Source organism: Pipistrellus kuhlii, unplaced genomic scaffold, assembly GCF_014108245.1.
Source record: "Pipistrellus kuhlii isolate mPipKuh1 unplaced genomic scaffold, mPipKuh1.p scaffold_m20_p_1, whole genome shotgun sequence".
Lineage (NCBI taxonomy): Eukaryota > Metazoa > Chordata > Mammalia > Chiroptera > Vespertilionidae > Pipistrellus > Pipistrellus kuhlii.
The window spans coordinates 149,084,061-149,102,598 of record NW_023425404.1 but is presented as its reverse complement, the minus strand read 5'-3'; the positions used below and the strand labels follow the sequence as shown (position 1 = coordinate 149,102,598).

The 18,538-nt window shown below is 36.2% G+C and overlaps 1 pseudogene; it reads left to right on the top strand.

The window, feature by feature from the left end:
- The first annotated feature begins 15,389 nt into the window (after positions 1 to 15,389).
- Positions 15,390 to 16,643, top strand: LOC118704265 (annotated as a pseudogene).
- Positions 16,644 to 18,538: the final 1,895 nt, after the last annotated feature.

Here is an 18,538-nt window from a genome sequence, read left to right as displayed (position 1 = left end):
AAATTTTCCATTTTGAGGAAAAAATATCCTTGGCATAATACAGCTCATTTCTTTGTAAATTTCAAGTATAACACAGATCAGAGTATGTAAACTCTTTCTTATGAGGCAGATAACTCTTAGGTTGTTGTGGATATTGGCAGTGATAAAAATAAAATTATGTGTTATAGAACTGAATCTATTTTGGGAGGTAGAGTAGAGATAAAGGGATTAAAGGAAAATTAATTGAACAATGGGCAAACTTATTAATGGTTTTTTAAAAGTATTATTGCACACAGAGTGTTTGTAATCTCCTTCCCTACCCGTGAGCTATCTTCCTAGCCTATAGTTTCTATGTATTCAGAATATATATTAACTGAAATAACAATCAAACAAAGGTAACATAGAAACAATGTTGCAGCACTATTTATAATAAAAAATTAGAAACAACCTAAGTATATCTCAAAAGGGGAATGTTTAAGTAGATTTGGGCATATTTATACAATAAAGTACTAGGCATTCATTAAAAAAAAAGATGAATCCAAGTGTCTTATTTGAAATCTACAACATATTATTAAAATAAAAACAAGTTGCAAGCTAATTTACAGCAAGATTCTCTATTGTAAATATATATGTATATAAAAATATATATGTACATATACATATATGTATACATCCTTGTGTGTACAGTGTGTGTTTATATAATATGTGTGTATATGTGTAACTATGTCTATTATGAACAAGGAAAATTTCAGGAAGAATTTACATTTAATTTTTAAAACAAAAGGGAGGGAGACAATCCAATAAAAAGTGGGCAGAGGACCTGAATAAACACTTTTCCAAAGAGGACATACAAATGTCTAAGAGAAAAAATGCTCCAAGTCACTTATCTTCAGAGAGATGCAAATTAAAACAACAGTGAGGTACCACTTGCCAGATTGGCTAACATCAATAAATCAACAAACAATAAGTACTGGTGAGGATGTGGAGAAAAAGGAACCCTAGTTCCTAGTTGGGAATGCATACTAGTGCAGCTACTATGGAAAAGAGTGTGGAGTTTTCTCAAAAAATTAAAAAGGAACTGCCATTTTACCCAGTGATCCCAGTTCTATATCCTAGGAATACAGAACCATCAATCAGAAAGAATATATGCACCCCTATAATCATAGCAGCATTATTTATAATAGCTAAGAACTGGAAATAGCCCAAGTGCCCATCACTAGGCAAGTGGATAAAGAAGCTGTGGTACATTTACACAATGGAATACTATGCAGCTGTGGAAAAGGATTTATTATACCTTGAGACAGCATGGAGAGAAATGGAGAGTATTATGTTAAGCAAAATAAACCAGTAAGAGAAAATAAAATATTACATGATCTTACTTATGTGTGGAATCTCCTGAACAAAATAAACTGATGAATAAAATAGAACCATGGAAGTATGGAATAAACTGATGAATCTAAGAGGAAAGAGAAAGTGGAATGAAATTAGTTAAAGAATTTATATGCATATATGCATTGCCCATGGACACAAACAATAGGGTGGAAAAGGCCTGTGGTGGGGCAGGAACCAGGTGGAAGGGGGAAATTGGAGAAAATTGGGGGACATCTGTAATACCCACAACAATGAAGATAAAAGTATAATAAAAAAAAAGGCATTACTTAGACTTTAGAATTGGAGGCAGATGTTATTATGGGGATTTTATTTTATTGATCTTATATTAATACCTACATATCTATACATGATCCCTAAGCCAGTTGTGTATAGAAATGTAAATGTATTTTGGACAATACTTGTTAGTAAAATATCAGGAATCAAATATGTAAGTTAACTATGTAAATTAGGTTTTCATTTAAACTTTTTTTCTTATTTACAAGTTATCCTATCTAAAAGGGTAATATGCAAGTTGACCATCACTCCAACATACAAGATGGCCACCCCCATTTGGTCAAAGATGGCTATCCCTATGTGGATACAAGATGGATGCCACAAGATGGCCACCAGGGGAGGGCAGTTGGGGGGACCAGGCCTTCAGGGGAGAGTAGTTGGGGGGTGGGACCAGGCCTCCAAGGGAGGGTAGTTGGGGGCAACCATACTTGTGGGAAAGGGCCATTGGGGATGACCAGGCCAGCAAAGGAGGGCAGTTAGGGAGATTCGGGCTGGCAGTGGAGCAGTTAGGCATTGATCAGGCTGGCATTGGTTAGGGGGTGATCAGACTGGCAGGCAGAAGCAGTTAGAGGTAATCAGGCAGGCAGGCAGGCAAGTGGTTGGGAGCCAGCAGTCCTGGATTGTGAGAGGGATGTCTGACTGCTTGAACGGGTAGTCGGGTATTCCTTGAGGCATCCCAGATTGGAGAAAGTGCAGGCTGGGCTAAGGGACATCACACACCCCCATGCAAGAATTTTGTGCACAAGGTCTCTAGTTAAAATATATTAGGAATATGGGTATAGAAATTTAATGTGCTGAATTGTGTGATTGTTTCCTTTGGGTTCTATTTATTAGAGGAGACATTGGGTATGTTTAACATAGTGAAACAATAATAGTAGCTAATGCTTACCCAGTGTTCTCTCTGGGCTAGGTAGGCACTGTTTTGTTTTTAAAAAATAGTTTTATTGATTTCAGAGAGGAAAGAAAAAGAAAAGAGAGATAAAAACATCAATAATGTTGTGCTATGACTGGGCACTGAACCGTGACCTCCTAATTTGCAGATTGATGCTTAACCACTGAGCCTTGCCTGCTGGGCAAGAGCCACAATAATTGTCTTTAAAAAATATATATATATTTTTATTGATTTTTTACAGAGAGGAAGAGAGAGGGATAGAGAATTAGAAACATCTATGAAAGAAACACCAATCAGCTGCCTCCTTTACACTCCCCTCTGGGGATGTGCCCGCAATCAAAGTACATGCCCTTGACCGGGATCGAACCTGGGACCTTTCAGTTCGCAGGCCGATGCTCTATCCACTGAGCCAAACTAGTTTTAACACAATAATTGTCTTAAAACCTGCTTAATTGTTTCAAAACCTCCTTATTCATGTTCTATTTTATCCTCATTTAAGAGTTGAGCAAACAGAGGCACAGTGAGCTTAAGTAACTTGCTGCACAAATGAGAGCCAGGATGTGAATCTAAGCAGCCTGGTTTATGTTGATCTGGATGAATCATTAAATGATTGCATGGTTTTGATTGTCCAAAGCAAAACTCAGTGTGATGGGTTGTGTGGTGTGATAATCAAACCTGGGGCTGGGATGTCACAAAAACAAGACTGGAGCATCACTGCAGCCTCTCCTGCGTCCAGCAGCACTGGACAACCAGAGGAAAGGCCCCTGTTATCAACTCAGAAAAGGAAAGAGCAATCTGTGAACATGACAAACACCATCACCTTACTCCCCTTTTAGGCTTTGCTTTAGGAAAGTCTTTCATTCTTTTATCTGACCTGGCCGAAGCAGAGTGTTTAGCAGTCCAGCAGATAATCACGATTTAGAAAGACTGGGGCAGAGGCACTCCAGGATGAGGACTTGTACCAGGTGAACTCTGTCATCACCCCAATCGATATTCCTTATTATTACCAGCAACCCCAGGCTGGCAGAGACATTTCCCCTCTCTGAGCTCAGCTCAGCATCAAAGTCTTAAATGATGGGTAGAACTTTGCACCAGCCCCCTAGGCCTGAATGTTATCATCACAGGCAGAGCAGGCTCCTGTCACCTCCCAGAGTATAGAGAGGAACCAGGGGCTAGGGGGTCTTCCTTTTTTCTTTTTTTGGAAGGGTAGCACCAACATGCCTCTGAAAAGGCTTTCATAGTCCCCCACTGTGAATAGAATTTCTATAGTTCTGAAGCTTCTGGGGGCAGACTATACAAAACACATATTTTTTTCCCCTCCACACCTCTGCTTTAAGTTTGCCAGGAAGACTAAATAAAAGTCTGTAGGTGGTCATGTGAAGTGAATTGAAATAGGAGCTTAAAGATGGTTCATCACTGGTTAACCATGGGATAGTCCTTGACATTTAAGAACATCAAATTAGTGTTTGTTTCCTGTTTCAACACGTTGGTGTTTCTAAATGTCATCTTATTTCCTAATGAACATTATTAGTGGAATTTGGTGAACACAAAGAGGAAGAAGGTTAATGATACAAAAAAATTAGGCATACCATTTTGTAGTATTGTTTGTCAATTTGATGCCTGACAATTTGGTGACTGTCTTCTTTAAAATTCCTTGTGTTGAAGCCCTCACCCCCAATGTGAGGGTAGTTGAAGTAGAGGCTTTTGGGAAGAAATTAGGTTTAGATGAGATCATGAGGGTAGGACCCTCAGGATGGGATTAGTGTTCCTATTAGAAGAGCCACCATAATGCTTGCTTGCTCTCTACCAAGGAAAGGCCATGTGAGGACAGAGTGAGAAGGTAGCCATTGGCATCCCAAGGAAAAAACCCTCACCATCATCTACCCTGCTGGCACTTTGCTATTGGACTTCCAGTTTCTAGAGAAATAAATCCTCTTGTTCATGCCACCCAGTCTATGGTATTTTGTTATGGCAGCCCAATCTCACACAGGCAATACTTTGATTGCTTAGCTATATTTCTGCTTATTAAATGAACTTTCAATCAAAACTCTCATGATTATCCTAAGAAGGTTTTTATCTTCTGTTCCAATAGACCAATTTGAGAAACAACCTTGTATTGGGAGTGTCAGTATGACTATAGATTTGTGTGAGAAGGTTTTAGATAGAGTCATTATAACAATTATTTTGACCTTGGCTCCCACTGCATATGTACTCTCTACTCTTAAAATAAACTGACCCTTTACTGCACATTATCTTAAATATCTTAATGCATGTTAGTTTTCTAAGATAAATTTATAAAAATTAATACCTTCTCTCTATACTAAAAATTACAACTGAAAAAGGAAAAGAAGAAAAACATTTTATAATAGTAACAAAACAATAAAATATGTGGGAATTAATTTAAAAAATAAGGCCAGGACCTACTTAAGTAGACCATAAAGAAATCATGAAAGGATATAGAACAAGATCTGAACAAATTGGAAGATCTGTCTTGTGCTTAGTGTGGAAAATTTATATCATACATTTTAATTCTCACAAAATTGACATATACATTTAATGCAGTTCCACTAAGCAGTAGAGCAGATTTTCTGTGAGGTCTGAGAATCGTATAAGAAATTATTTAAAATTTCATGTGGAAGAATATATTTATGAGAATATAACAATGAAGTTGAAAAACAAAAAATATATAAAATAGTGAAGGGGAATAGTGTTAATAGTTATCGGAACATACCAAAAAGTAACTCTAACAAATAGAACATCATTTTGCCGTAGTAACAGACAGAAAGATCTGTGGTCTGTGGGACAGAACTGAGAATATATATATATATATATACATATATATATATATATGGAAATTTAATTTATATGTAATATCTAAAAAAATATTTAATAAATGATGATCAGTCAAATAGTATCCTTTTGTAATAAAATTGAGTTGAATTATTTCTTATGTAAAAACAAATTCCTGATGGATTAAAGACATAAATGTCAGTGTAAAATATGAAATAATTCAAGAAAATCTAGGGGAATACAGAGTTCCCTCTTATAATGTGTGTTCAGTTAACAACTTAGCCATATGCTCTTGAAATGTTATGCCACTTTTTGGATGGCTTTATCACCTAAAAACATACCAAATAAATGGACTAAAAGAAGTGATATTTCAACATTTGGTTTCAGTTAAAGACACACCATCTACTTGACAGAATAATTTTCAGTTAGAGAGAGCATAGATTTGAATTGTGCATCTTGCTTGGACGAACTCAGAATATTCTACTTTGCATATGTCTGTCAGGGGAGAGGGATAAAGAGGTAGTATTCTCTATATACTTACAACCTGTTGTGCACATATACTATTTCCACATTTTAAAAATGTTTTTGTGCCCTTTTATTTTTATCTAAAGATGCTTTTCTAAGGAGTTTGGATATAGGCATACCTTGTTTTATTGCTCTTTGCTTTATAGTACTTCAAGATATTGCATATTTTTACAAATTGAAGGCAAGGTTCTCCATTAGCAAAAAGATTATGATTGCTTGATTGTGATATTAATTTTATTATGGTAGTCTGGAACCTAACCCATAATATCTCCAAAATATGCCTGTATAAGATAGTCATGAACATTCCAAAAGGCTTGAAAATTGGTGAAGACAATGGGAAAGAAAGAGGAAAGAAAAGAGGCTAAAACATATATAATATACATATATTGGCTTACTAGTTTATGTACAATACAGTTCTTAATATGAACTGTAAACCAAGAATGTAGAAAAGAAAATTGGGACATATTTTCCTAATTAAAATTTATGTTTAGAAAGGATGCTATACTTATAGACAAAGGATTGATTTTATAACAATATTTTCAACACAAATGACAAACAGCTGTCATCTATAATGTACAAATTTATAAGTCAAGCCACACATCAAACAAGAAATGGGCAGAAGCTAAGAATTTGCTATTTATAGAGGAGCCAATACAATATTTAACAAACATAAAAATACGCTTAAATTTGCTAGCAGTGAGGAAAGTATAAATTAGAGAAAAATGAGCTGTTACATTACACCAATCAGATTGACAAAAGTTAAGAAAATGAAAACTGGTGCTGGTGAGCATGTGGGAAAAGTTTCTCTCCTATACTGCTGATAAAACTGTGAATCACAGTAGCCTTTTGGGAAAATAAATATGAAAAAGAAAGACCACATTTCCTTCAGCACCCACTCGTGGAATCTACCTCATATCCCACATTGATAAAAGGACAAGTATAAAAGGATATATATCCCAAGATTGTGAACTCATTGTCTAGTTAGCCATAGTTAAAAAGAAATCAAGTGACTAGTAAGAAGAAAATTGTTGCATTTTTACACCCGTATCATGAAAGTTATTGAACCTGTGTTGAATTTAGAGCTACGCTAGTTGACCTGAAGAAATTTCCATGCAGATTTGTAGAACAAAAAAACATGATGCAATGTGCATGAATGTGCATGATGCGGTCACATTATTTTTTGTAAAGCCACACTTATATTATGTGCCAATATGTATGCATATAAGTGCATTTGTACATATTGCATATGATTAATTGTACATGGAGAAACATTCCTAAGGATGCATTTTAGACTGTCAGCACAGGTTAATTTGGAATGGAGCTAAGTGGGATGTGATTTGGGATGGGGAAAGGAAAATAGGGGGAAAGGGGAGGAAGCAAAAGACAAAAATAGAAAAGACTTTTAAAAAGTACTCATGATGTATAGCCAGGATGCATACATCTATAGTTAATAGACAATGCTGACTTAACTAGCTTCACCAAAGAGTATATGCATTATTTCATGTAATAAAAACTGTTGAAGTAAGATAGGATTTGTTTGATTAATTCCAGGGATAAATTGTAGGTAAGAACACATTTCCTCTTTCTACTCTGTCATCCCTGGATGTTGGCTTTGTCTTCAGTGCTCTCTCCCTAAGGCCGCAAGATGATGGTCGAAACTCTAGGCATCACAGGCAGTCATAACCCTGTCCTTGTTTTATGTTTCTTTTTAGAAATAAGGAAACTGTCCCAGATGCCTGCCCCAAATGAATGACCAACTGGGGCTATGGTATGTCCATAACTGGTTTACTCACCAGAGCTACCTTTAGGCTTGGGAAGGGTGGACACCTGAAAAGAACTACATTTGTATGTGCAAGAAAGGAGAGAGAAATGGCTAGCAGGCAATTAAGAATGTCTGCTACATAGGACATAACTCAGTTTGTGCTGATGTAGAAATAATAGAGGCCTGGTGCATGGATTCATGCACTGGCGGGGTCCCTCAGCCTGGCCTGTGGCTCTCTGACATCCCCTAAGCGATCCTGGATTGCAAGAGGGCACAGGCCAGGCTGAGGGACCCAACCAGTGCATGACTGGGGCTAGGGGGTCTGTGGGAGAGCTCCAGGGTGTGTCCAGCCCATTTCAACTAGTCCCAATCAGCCAGACCCCAGTAGCAAAGTAACCTGCCTGTTGGAGCATCTGCCCCCTGGTGGTCAGTGCATGTCATACTACTGGTCGAATGGTTGAATGGTCACTTAGGCTTTTATATATATATAGATTTGTGCTTATATACTGCATGGAGACAGTCATCAATTAAATTTCAAAAAGACAGGCTGTGTCCTATGCTATGAGAAAAAGCATAGCAGCTGTTCAATGTATAATTGTAGAAATGCCATACAAGGGTTTCTTTTTAAAGGTTTCAGATTTCAACTCAAATGGAGGAAATTTGTAATCCCACTATTGGGAGAAATACTACTACAATGTTTTTATGTCACTTAACTGTTTAAGATGTTAACCTTTTGCTCCATCCTCAAACAAGCAAGCCATTAATCTTCAAATAATTCAAATGTTTTCTTTTTCTTTATTTTCTCCTTTTCAAATTTATTTAAGAAAAGCTTGGTAATGTCTCATCCATCCTTATGTAACGTGTAGGATTATGCTTTGTGAACCTATTGCATTGACTTTGAAGATAAAAGCTCTTCAAGATTTTTAAACCAGGAGGCAGTATCCATCAGAACAAATACATGAGAGATTGCTCTATTCTTTTTAGGCAGGATACATTCTGTGACCTATCTTTTCCATGACCTACAAGGCTTTCGGAGAAGAGCTTCCAGAATTTTATTGGCGATGCCACTATTAGAAGGACTTCTCTCTCTCTTCCAAGCTCTTTGGGGGTCAGCCTTAAAGCGAGCATTAAGCGAATGGCTAATGGAATTAAGGGTATAATAATAGAAGGATATAGTGAGACAATTGTATTAACAAGAAATAAATCATGTTGAATGTAAGGTAAGTGTTTTTTAATTGATTGATGGGAAGGATACTCCACAGGTTTTGTCGGGGACTAACAGCCATTTACCTCCCCATCTACAGTAAAAAGCCAAAATGTAGAAAAAAGATAAGAAAATTATGCAGTGGGAAGATAAATTATTCATAGAAGATAGCCATTTTGTGCTGACATCACTAATGTGAAAAGGCATTAAATCTTTGACACTAGTTTCTTTCCTTAGGAGCTGTGGGGCTAAAACAGCATTTTGTGCAAGAGATAAAAACGGAAATGTCTACTGCAGAAGCTTTCCTAAGTCCCATGGATGGCTTCCAAGGTGACTGGCTACCTGAAGAAATAGCCTGTTCTGTGCTTTCCAAGTTGAATAACAATCTTGCAGTCCTGAGGGTGGTGCCTCTGTCTGTACCATTATGGTATCTAGCTGTCAATATTTCTCATCCAGTTGGCACAGCTTACATGTTTGATGTCAAGGATGCAGAGTCACATGGAGATCTCTCAGTCTACTGTTAGATATAGAAAAACTTGATGCTGAATTTTATAAATAAATGCTTTTTATTATATTCTTAGTTACAAGTCCCCTTTTTGAGTTTAGTTCCTGGGATAATGCTTTATTTGTAGCTATTATTTAAAAAATATATGTTTTTATTGATTTCAGAGAGAGGAAGGGAGAGGGATAGAAATACAGAAACATCAATGTGAGAGAAAGATTGATTGGCTGCCTCTTGCATACCCCCTATTGGGAATCCAGCCCACAATATGGGCATGTGTCCTGACCAGGAATCAAACTGGTGGATATGATGATGAGGATATGATGATGTTTGAGGCCCAGCAATCTGGCATTAGAGTCCATGACATGTCCCTATTATACTAGGTTCATTTTCAGAAGGTGATAGGGTAGTGCTTGGCATTACATTCCATAAGTGACCATAATACTCATAGACCCATAGTCCTGGGTTATATTATTTAAATTACAATTTATGTATCCCAAAGAGGTCTAGTCATTGAACACTTGTCTTCCTTAATTTTAATGAATGCCATGTACATGTATTAGATAATATATCTTTAACTTAAAAAGCTAAATACAAATATAGGTCTTTGGTTATGTGTACCTATCTTGTGTAAAGTAGCATTTTGATATTGTAATGAAAAGTTTAACATGCTAGTAACAAAAAAGAAAGAGAAAAACCTGTAAGGAGAAAAGGTGAAAACAGGGAAAGCTTCTGGATCTTTGTTGGTGTTCAGTGGATTTTTCTCTTTTCCATCATTTTTCTTAGTGAAAATAAAATAAAATAAATTAATTAAAAAAATCATATAGCTTACTTTGCAAGAACAGAATATGATTCCAGTTAACTGGCTTTCAACCATGACATTTAGGGTCTACAATTGGTACTCTCATTTCTGATGCTGTCAGTGATCAAATAAAGTTCTTTGATATGTTAAACTTGCTTGTATCTTCCTATATATTTCTAGTTTTGTAGCCAATACACAGGCTGCTGGTTTAACTTATAGCCATTTCTCCACTCTTCTATTCTCCATATTCCATCATAAATCATCCACCTTCAAAATTTGACCTTAGACTACAATCCATGAATCTCTATTTATTAGTGTCCTGATGAGAGCTTTAATTATCTCCTGAGAGTTGAGATGATGTTAAGGACAGAATTTAAACAATGGGAATGGGGATGTAGCCTTGAGGAATGTGGAAATGTTGTCAAACAGCTAAAGTGGAAAAAGCACAAGGGAGGAAATAAGAGAAAAATAAGATGGAGAACAGAGAAATCAGGGATCAAGTAAGAGAAGAAAAATATGCAGTGTGCCCTGTCATCATAGTCTCTGATTTTTCTTCATCATAATAAAAATAAGACAGAGCTGAGGAGTCAGGGGACAAAGGATTTGAAGGTATTACAAGTAGTTTGAAAATGGCTGATCATGGCTATAAAGCTAGATAAAAGCACAAATGAAGCCATGAAGGGACTGAGGGACCAGGAGAAATGGGTTGGTATGTGGCAATATAAGAAATGGAAAAGTCAAGATATTAAAAACATTTTTTAATCCTCATTTAAGGATATGTTTATTGATTTTAGGGAGAGAGGAAGAGAGAGAGAGAAAGAGAGAAACATTGATGTAAGAAAGAAGCATAAGTTTGTTGCCTCTCCTACGGGCCCTGACTGGATGGAACCTGTAAGTTAGGCATGTGCCCGGACCAAGAGTTGAAACTGCAACCTTTTGATACATGGGATTTTACTCCAATCAGCTGAGCCACCTGGGTGAAAATCAAGGTATTGAGGTCACAAAGAGGCCATTCCAAGTAAGTGATGTTGAAAGTGGAACAAAAATATTTCTATGTCTCACTTTTGCCTAGGTGGTAAGAACCCCTATTATTATTATTATTATTATTATTATTATTATTTTATAATAGGAGGATTACTTGAAAATTATGAGTTAGGCTATTAAACCCATTTCCTAATATTCAGCATTATTCTTGTCTTTTTCTTCAGAGGGTTTGATGAGAAAAGTTATTGGTTAATTATTTGAGGATCTATTACTAGGCCTATACACTGAAACAATATACAATGAGATGATTTTGGATTTTGAAATTAAATTTTCAAGTTAAAGTCTGTTTGTTTTTTTTATTAGTAGTGTTACCTTTAGCAATTTACCGAAGACTTTGAGATTCCGTTTTTTTCATCTCTAGTAAAATAATATAGCATTAGCTTCTTCACAGAAAAGATCTGAGGATAAAGTAACATTTGTGGAAAGCATTTTAGTACATTGTTAAGACTTATTATTGCTTTTCTTTAATATCTAAATTTTCCTTTAAAATGGGGTTGGCAAACTTCATAAGTTGTCTTTCTTATTTGCCTCCATATCCTCAGTGCCAAGTATAATGATTGTACCATAGCTAGTGATAAATATTTGTGGAATGAATAAATGATTAGATTAATAAATAAAATTTACAAAAAGCTATTTGATACATAATTGAATATGGCATTGAGGTAAGCCATTTTGGACCTAACTCAAGGAACTTTAGTAATTTTTTAAAAATACAAAAAGGATTTTTATTTCAAGACATACTCACCTTCTTCCTAAGTATGAATTTATAGGAGAATGTTAAAACTTAGGAGTGATATCAAAAAGTTAAAAACCTTTACATGAAAGGCCTTGAAAATTATTTACTTAAACTTCCTATAACATCTAGCTTTTTTTCCTTCTAGGAGATTATTTATTATTATGGCCTAATCTGGTGACATCTCAATATCTGGCTGTTACACTAAATTGCCCATAGCAATTTTTATTTTTTCTGACCATTTCATAGTATCATTTCCTGTGAATTAATTAGCTTTGCTATAAACTAAAGATTTCAGGCTGCCAATGCAATTTTGTCCATTAAAGACAATAACCCTGGCAAGCTCTGAGGTACTATTCTTAGTTTTCCTTTGAAATACTAATAACTTACAGAATCCTTTGTTTAAATGTATTGATTTGTTAGATTTCTTCAGATTTCTATAGTTTATTCTAACCACAAAGATTTTTGCTTTTAGCAAAAGGAAGATTTGGTACAAAGAGTTAAAATATAGATGGTGCTATTTTTCTAAATGCAAGAACTAACTATATGCAATTTTACAGGAAAGTTTTAATATTTAATATATAAGAGCTGTAATTTTTCATGGGTAATTGAAACTGAAGCATTAAAAAATTAACCACAGCAAACTGAATTTTACAAATGAAAGATAATGCCTACGATTGAGCAGAGCTTTCTGTTGATTAATGCATGCCGCATGATAGGAGTGGAAGTGGGGGAAAGTTCCTTGAATTTCATGTTTCCAAATGAAAGTTTGTGTTGTCTAAAATCTGTAAGAGCTGGTTTTTTGAGCTATTGGCTTATGGGATAGAATAAATAAATTGGATTTATATTATGAGCTAGTAAGTCTACTACCTGATTCTATTGAAGCCAGAGAATTTATACATTGTACTTTCCTTTAATGCTATTTGGAGAATGCCATGTAGTGATTAGAATTATGGACTTTGGAGTAAGCCTGGGTTCAAGTCATAGTAACTATATATAATGGATATGACAATAATAATGGTATCTATTCCATAGGATATTATGAGGATTAATTTATTGTATTAATAAGTGTAAGTTAAAGCCACTTAGAACAATGCCTAGTACAAAATAAGAGCTAAAATATTAGCTATTGTTACTTTGTTTATGAGGCATCTGAATTAAACATTTCTAGGGCTGGTTTTATTCTGGCCATTTTAGCTGGGAAGGTTTTTTTTTTGTTTGTTTGTTTTGAAGTTTAAGATAAGTCATCCAGATAAAATAAGGAAGTGCCAAAGATGTTTAAACAAGGCAAGGCTATTCTAACAATGAAATATTACTTACACAAAATATTTACAGACCTCAGTAGTTGAGAGAGCTTAAACTCTTACCTAAATGCACAGTAATAACCATTGTATGCGCTTTTGGTATTAATATGGCATACTTTGGGCTAAGTATTTTATATTTATTCTCTCACATAATATGACATTATAATGAAGTAAATTGTTTGGGCTTTTACTAATATAGAGACTAATAACTAGAGAGATTAAATAATGTGCCCAAAGCCTTATAATGAGTAAGTGGTAAAATATGGACTTCAGAGCAAGCTTGATTCTAAACCCCAGCCTTTTATTCATATGCTTCTCACTGCTTTGCAGCAGTTTGGGCAAGTCCTATCATCTACTTGTTAATTGTGGGCAGAAGGATAATGTACATGTAGAAGCTTCATGAAAAACAATGATGCTGTAAGTGCTTTGTCATAACAATGGGAAGTCACTTAGCCTTTTCTAACTTCATTATTCTCACTTGTACTCTGGATATAATAATATATATCTAGTTCAAAGGGTTACTGTGAGGATTACATAAAGAAAAATATATGAGACACCAACACTCGGTAAACCATCAGTAGATATTCTTCCCCTTTCTATTTCTCTTCTTGTGCTAGGCACTGGCTGTTTGCCCTCAACCCCCCCCCCCCCCCCCCCCCCCCCCCAGGCCTAGTCTCTCCAAGCAGCCTGCTGCTTGGTGCTTGGTGGTTTGGTGGCCCCTCACTTGTAGAAAGCTGCCCATTGTCTTCACTAGCAGAGAGATGTGGACAAGGAACCCGGAAGGCTGGTTACCCTTGAAGGCTCTGATGTAATCCTTTCTGTCTTATGTAAATCCTTGCTGATGGGCTATCAGGAACTGTCATTGGAATTGCCTGCCTAAGGGCTATGGGTGTATCCCAAAACCTGAATAAAAGGGATGCAAGGCCAGAGCAAAGCGAGTCCTTCCTCTTGAGCTGGGCTTCTGCCTGGCCCCCAATATTGCCAAATTAATATTTTCTAGTCTCTTTCATTTGCATGTGACCTCCTCCAGAACCTGAACCCTGAACCACATGGGACACTCACACTCACAGACCCCCTGCCAACCTGGTTGCCCCACGCAGCCTGCTGCTCAGTCATTTAGTCTCTCCTCACTGACCCCACTGCTGGCCTGGTTGTCCCATGTAGCCTATTTGGTCATCCGGTCAGTTGCAATGGTCACTTAGGCTTTTATATATATAGATTGATTCAAAAAAAAGATAAAGGACAAGATATTGGCCATATTGAATATGTATAAATTAATTTTTTAATTTTAATAATCAAATTATGGGTGGTCATTTTTAAATTTACTTTTGTAATTTTCTAGCACATTCTTCTTTGGTTAGTCTAACCAGAACACTTAGGCACTGAATAATTAAACCCATCACCTGAGCCTCTAGATGCATTCTATTTAATGTTACCGTATTTTTTGGATCATAAGATGTACTTTTTTCCCCCCAGAAGTGGGGGGGAAAAGTCCCTGCGTCTTATGGTCCAAATATAGCCTACACATATACTTAAAAAAAAGTTTTTTTACTTGCCCGGCTCTGTGTGGTCTCTGGGTGCTTGCCAGGCTCTAAAATGGTTCTAAATGCTGCTGTTTACTTTACAGGGTTGATTACATGTGTTTATGACTGTGATGTTGGGTTTTAATGCACATAAAATATTTTAGGACACTATTTGTTTCAGAGTCTTTTTTTCTTCATTTCCCTTCTCTAAAAACTGATGCGTCTTATGGTCCAGAGTGTCTTATGGTCTGAAAAATACGGTAATTTTAAAATTTGAATTTTAAAATTACCAAAGAATAGATGTAGGTATCATTAAGAAATCATTTCATTGGTAACTATTTGCTTGATTTCTTAAATATATTAAATAAACATTAAAATTCAGATAGGTGTTTAAAAAATTCTCGTAGCAGCTTTATTATTGTCAGTGTCAAGGTAAGAAACATTCAAACCTGTGAAGAATTTTTGTGAGTTTATTTGAGTCAAACTGTCGACAAAAAGTAGGAAACAAAATCTCAATAGATTGAGGTAATGCTCCGGAGAATGGCAGTTTTGCAACTTATTTTATACATTGCAATCGAAAAAGGAGCCATAAGTGGGTTACAATAAATTCCTTGGGAACTTTCCAGAACGCTCGGGGAGAGGTGAAGGAGCTGCCAACGCGCCCTTTCCAGCTCCTCCATGCCTGCCTCGCCCGCTCACCGGCTGTCAAAGATGGTGAAAGAAACTACTTACTGTGATGTTTTGGGGGTCAAGCCCAATGCCACCCAGGAAGAACTGAAAAAGGCTTATAGGAAGCTGGCCTTGAAGTACCACCCTGATAAGAATCCAAATGAAGGAGAGAAGTTTAAACAGATTTCTCAAGCTGATGAAGTGCTCTCTGATGCAAAGAAAAGGGAATTGTATGACAAAGGAGGAGAACAAGCAATTAAGGAAGGTGGAGCAGATGGTGGTTTTGGTTCCCCCATGGACATCTTTGATATGTTTTTTGGAGGAGGAGGAAGGATGCAGAGAGAAAGGAGAGGTAAAAACGTTGTACATCAGCTCTCCGAAACCTTAGAAGACTTATACAATGGTGCAACGAGAAAACTAGCTCTACAAAAGAATGTGACAAATGTGAAGACCAAGGTGGTAAGAAAGGAGCATTAGAGTGCTGTCCCAATTGCAGAGGTACTGGAATGCAAATAAGAATTCATCAGATAGGCCCTGGAATGGTTCAGAAAATTCAGTCTGTATGCATGGAGTGCCAGGGCCATGGGGAAAGGATCATTCCTAAAGATAAATGTAAAAGCTGCAATGGAAGGAAGATAGTTCGAGAGAAGAAGATTCTAGAAGTTCATATTGATAAAGGCATGAAAGATGGCCAGAAGATGAAGGAGACCAGGAACCAGGTGAAGGAGACCAGGAACCAGGACTGGAGCCAGGAGATATTATCATTGTTTTAGATCAGAAGGACCATGCTGTTTTCACTCGATGAGGAGACCTTTTCATGTGTATGGACATACAGCTGGTTGAAGCATTGTGAGGCTTCCAAAAGCCAATAGCTACTCTAGACAATCGAACTATAGTCATCGCCTCTCATCCAGGTCAGATTGTCAAGCATGGAGATATCAAGTGTGTATTAAATGAAGGCATGCCAATTTATCATAGAACTTATGAGAAGGGTTGCCTAATCATCGAATTTAAGGTAAACTTTCCTGAGAATGGCTTTCTCTCTCCTGATAAACTCTCTTTGCTGGAAAAACTCCTACCTGAAAGGAAGGATGTAGAAGAGACTGATGAAATGGAGCAGGTAGAACTGGTAGACTTTAATCCAAATCAAGAAAGATGGCGTCATTACGATGGAGAAGCATATGAGGATGATGAACATCAACCTAGGAGTGGTGTTCAGTGTCAGACCTCTTGATGGGGCCAGTGAATAACACTCACTGCTGGCATTTTATATACAGTAGTGAAGGAGTGAAGGACTGTAAACATAATATGCACACTATTTGCTATTGTTTTTGTTTTAATATTCAAGTTATTCAAGTATGGTAGTGTTTTAAAAGTTAAATGAAGAATAAACTCAAATATAAAAGCTCTGACTTTGCCCTGTATGTATGATGACTTAAGTGTGCAAGATAAGTTTAACACCTGTAAAAAAAAAATTCCCCTAGCATTTGCTAGGCCATACTTTGTAATTAATTTGGGCTATGTATATGGAATAGCTTAGACTGGAATGCTAGATATATGTATTGACTTTGGTGTGTGACCCTTAATTGTTAAGCTAGGAAGTTAAAATTCTGTATTTAACTGGTAGTCAGACAAAGAACTTAATTTGTAGAGAAGTGTTAGTTTGTATAGTTGAATTAAGTGGGATTTACTGTGATGCCTCTGCATTTATTCTATTGCCTCAACTGTTACTTGAAGGTGGTTTGCCATATAATTTAACCTGTGGTATCAATGATAGAAATGATACCTTTCCAAAGAAGGGGTTTATCTTAATCTGCTTCTTGAGGGCTTGCACTTGTAGAATTGCATTCCCTTCTGTGGTGCCATCTTTTTATTATTATTATTATTATTATTATTATTATTATTATTATATATATAACTATATGTCAATCCTTGGTTACATTTTTTCCCCCTTCTCTTTGGACCATAAGCCTTAGAGTAGTGACTTCTGGAGTAGGCTAACTTAGAAGTTGAGTGATGAAACCTTTACATGGAGAAGTAATTTGCATGTAAGAGATAGGAAGGTGTGTTTTAGGTATGTTGCAGACTTACTTTAAACCATTTAACTTATGCTCCAAAGTAATTGTAATTTAATGTTGGTAGTATAGCAAATTATGAATAGCTTTAATTGTATGTTTAAAGTCATATGTTGACAAGCTTAAATCTGGATATCAGAATTTAAGCAATTCTTGAAATGTATGAATGTCTCCTTAATACACTGATTACAAAGTAAAAAAAAGAAATTCCTTCATGATAGATTAGGGAGATGGGAGAAATCCTGGGATTGGATTTATCATCAAATTAAATAATTATCAAGTTGAAAAATTATAATTATATTATAAAATTGTCATCAAATTAAAAATTAATATACTGTGTAGAATCAAAGATGGAGATTGGTGACTTCACTGATTGATATAGGTTCTCTCGTATGTACTAATAAGAATGCATGGTATCCCTTTTAAAAAGGCATGTATATAACATTTTAAGAATAATTTTACAATTAATTTCCTTAATAATCTAACTGAGTTTTGTGCCTACTTTTCTAAGTGTTAGGGGATTTGGATCTAAACATAAAAACAACCAAAAAAAGGTTTGTTCTTTTAATAAAGTCATTTAAATTTACAGCAACATTATAGATATTTTATAGATGAGGAAGCTGAGGTTCAATGAGTGTAACTAATTTGCAAAGCATTTTACAGGTACAAGTGGCAAAGGTGAAAATCTGCCCTAGGTAGGCTTGGCCCTGGAGTTCGTGGTTTGTGTCTTTATTGTACAGACTCTGCAAAAGTCGGGTGCTGACCCTTACCCCACAGTCAGCATTTCAGGGAACTTATCTGATTGGACTGCAGGGATCCTGTCTAGTGATATCTGTATGAGGAAGAGAAGTGGCCTTCCCTTTGCATTGAGTCAGGTCTGGACCCCTGGGTCTGCTGGCATCATGGGGCTTGAACAGTTCATCCATTCTGAGCTATACTTGTTTTCTTCTTTAGTAAACTTCATTCCTCCAGCCTGCACTCATGAAACCACCTGCATCTCTTTCTCTTTTGGGGGTTTTGAGGATGATGAACTACTTTACTTCTGTGATGACAACAGGTTCCTATTGGC